The 2,713-nt window shown below is 44.9% G+C and overlaps 1 protein-coding gene across 7 annotated transcripts in view; it reads left to right on the top strand.

The window, feature by feature from the left end:
• Cdh8 (cadherin 8) overlaps positions 1-2,713 on the top strand; it is a 340,737-nt gene that overhangs the window by 717 nt on the left and 337,307 nt on the right. The window contains exon 1 of one of the 7 annotated variants that reach the window (XM_033757865.1): positions 391-772. The exons of the other annotated variants lie outside the window; for them this stretch is intronic. The gene's annotated coding sequence lies outside the window, so the exon portion shown is untranslated. Of the gene's footprint in view, positions 1-390; positions 773-2,713 lie in introns of those variants that run through there. 7 annotated transcript variants of the gene reach the window in all.

Raw genomic sequence — 2,713 nt, 5'->3', positions numbered from 1 at the left:
AGAGCCCGAGAGGCTGCGCTCAGGCCCCAGAGCTGGGGCTGCTTTCCAGTAGCCGGCTGAGCCTCAAGCTGCGCTCTGCCTCTCGGCTCTCCATCCGAGAGCCCTGGGGGGCGGGCCGCGCCCCTCGCGGGGAGGAAGGCAGAGGGGCTGTCGCCCGGGCTTTGCCAGCGCGTAACAGGTCTACAGGGGACCTAATCCAGTCCTCCCGGGCTCCAGCCCAGGCTGGGAAACAGTGAAATCGCGCCGCCGCCAACGCTGATGCCAACAGGTATCCACAATTTCCTCCGCTTTCGCCCTCCCCAAGACCAAAGGCTTACCCCGCCCTATCTGGCAGAAACCTCAAAGTTTCGCGGTAGTGGACCCTTCCCCGCAGGCACGGAGCCGAAGGCACGTCCTGCGCTAGCCCTTTGCCTCCCCCAGCAGAGATGGCAGCTGTTTGCTTGGGTTGCTAAATGTAAGAAATCAAACAACATTAATTGTTTATTGTTGCAAACGCACAACATTAGTCCGTAATGGAAAATCGGGCTGGCAGCTGCTCACTTCGGCTCCGATTCAAGGGTAGAGTTTATAATCTAGCAAGCAGGAGGGAGAAAAGGCCCTTTCAACTTTACCACCTTTTCCTGAAGATTCCACAAGAGTTTCCTCTTTAGGGGGCCTGATCCGAGGATCCCTCAGAGCGCCAGAGCCGCGCATCCGAGCAGCCAGCTGTTTTGTCACCCGGTTTCGCTGTTTTTGCGGGCTGACAATGGGGACGAGGGGGACGCCAGAGAAGGTACGTGAGAGCAGTGTCCTCTCCTCAGGCGCCGTCGCCAAGCCGATGGGGGAATGGGGTTGGTCGGGGGCGTTTTGGAAGCACCTGATAACACTCGTGACAGCCATCTCAGTGGTTAAAAACCCGCCTTGTGTTGTCACCTTTGGCTTCATTATAGAAGCATTTCAACTGGAAAACTGTATGTGGGAAAGAGACATTTATGTAAGATTTGAGAGTGGGATTTTCCATCCATTCAGCCTGGCTGCTCTACTTCATTGCGTGCAAAATGAGCCCTGTCGTTCTTGCTAAACGCCACTGAAATTTTATCGGTCTGTCCAGTTTTGCAGGGGTTTCCGGGGGCGGCGGGGGGATGTTTTCCGAGGGTTACATTTTTTTCCCTCCAAGGGAGTTGTCCAGTTATCATGTTCATATATGTTCCCCCCGCTTTTTTTTGCCTGTGGTTGAAAGAAATTCCAAGACTACTCCCCATATTATTAAATAATAATACTGACAAAATTCTATAATTCTGCTTTAGCAATTCGAAGCTACTTGCCACACAATCATTTCCTGCTGTAGCAGTGTCAAGATTTTCAAAATCACTTTTGATTTTTTTTTTTTTTTCCTGGACTCTGAAGAGGGTGAGGAGTTGAGGGAAATCCCTCCCTCCTGGAAAGAGAGAGGAGCCTTCCCAGCAATTGCAGGGATTACTTCATTTAGGGCTCTTCAGTGGAAGTTTCTAGCCCTCATTCTCATCCACACACACCCCGAATGAGTGTCAGGGTGTCCTCCGACAGTCGCAAATAAGGCAAATACTATAGAGAATATTTCTGAAATCTATGCTGTAATGCTTTCATTCAAACTTTTAACCCCCCTTCCGCAAATTGGATCTTACATTCCTAATTATTATTACTATTAAAAGTCAATGCCTCTGTCCTCCACTCTGTAGGCTGCTAGAGCTCTCGGGAAGACTTTTGATGAGCAAATCTCTGCACCCAAGACTAACATTTCCTGGCTGCATTTTTAGTGTCTGGGGTGCATCTCTTGAGTTCTTGAGAAAATGTATAGGTTTGGCAGAAGAATAGATCATTCTAGAGCAGCCCTCACTAGAAAAATCAGATCAGTTCACCTCCTGTATGCATAGCAATTCCAGAGGGAAGGAGTCTTTACTTTGCAAAATTACATTATTTTAGTATTTGTTTTAAAATGCAGTTGAGACAACATTCATTTATCACAGTCCCTCAATTTAACCCTGAACAGTTTAAGTAGTCAATGGTAGCATGATCCATATCAGAAAACCAGTACAAAATCCTCATAACACTTGTTCGGCAGGATGGGATAAACCAAGTTTCAGGGTATCTATAAAGACTGGTCTATAAATATACTCATCATGTAACATTTGGAAACTATGTGGAAATTTAAGATTTGATACTCCTTTAGCCCAGAGGATCAGATTATTGGAGCAGTGCAAGCAAGTTCCAAAGAATTAGGATAAAATGATTTTATTAAAGAAATTGTATCCCTAAGGGTTTGCTTTTCAGATTCCTTTCATTGTTTACTGGTGGGAAAAAAAAAAAAGAGCAAGCTCATTTTGAAAAGTTAGTATCCATAATTCAACAACTTAATTTCTTTTCCCAACCACTTTTCTGGTCCGTCAGCGAGGTTTTGGGTTTGACAAATCAGAGGACAAGCAAAATCAGAGGAGCTTTTTAATTATAGGTGCCATTTAAGGTCCTGAGTCTTGCTTTTGAAAACAGTATGCTCAGCTGTCCTGCTAATACTGGTTTCAGTAATTTTATATTTGTTACAGAATTATTCAGTGAAGCAGAGAAAATAATACAGTTCTCTCTTTATATTTTGTGCTCAGCACTGTTACCATTCATAAATCAAATAGGACTAACTTTGCTTTTCAGTTTAGGAAAAAGTTTCTTTTTTCTTTTTCTTTTTTTTTTTTTTTTTTGTTTC

Source organism: Fukomys damarensis, unplaced genomic scaffold (assembly GCF_012274545.1).
Source record: "Fukomys damarensis isolate Sample0158 unplaced genomic scaffold, DMR_v1.0_HiC HiC_scaffold_32, whole genome shotgun sequence".
NCBI lineage: Eukaryota > Metazoa > Chordata > Mammalia > Rodentia > Bathyergidae > Fukomys > Fukomys damarensis.
This window is presented reverse-complemented; position numbering and strand designations above follow the sequence as displayed.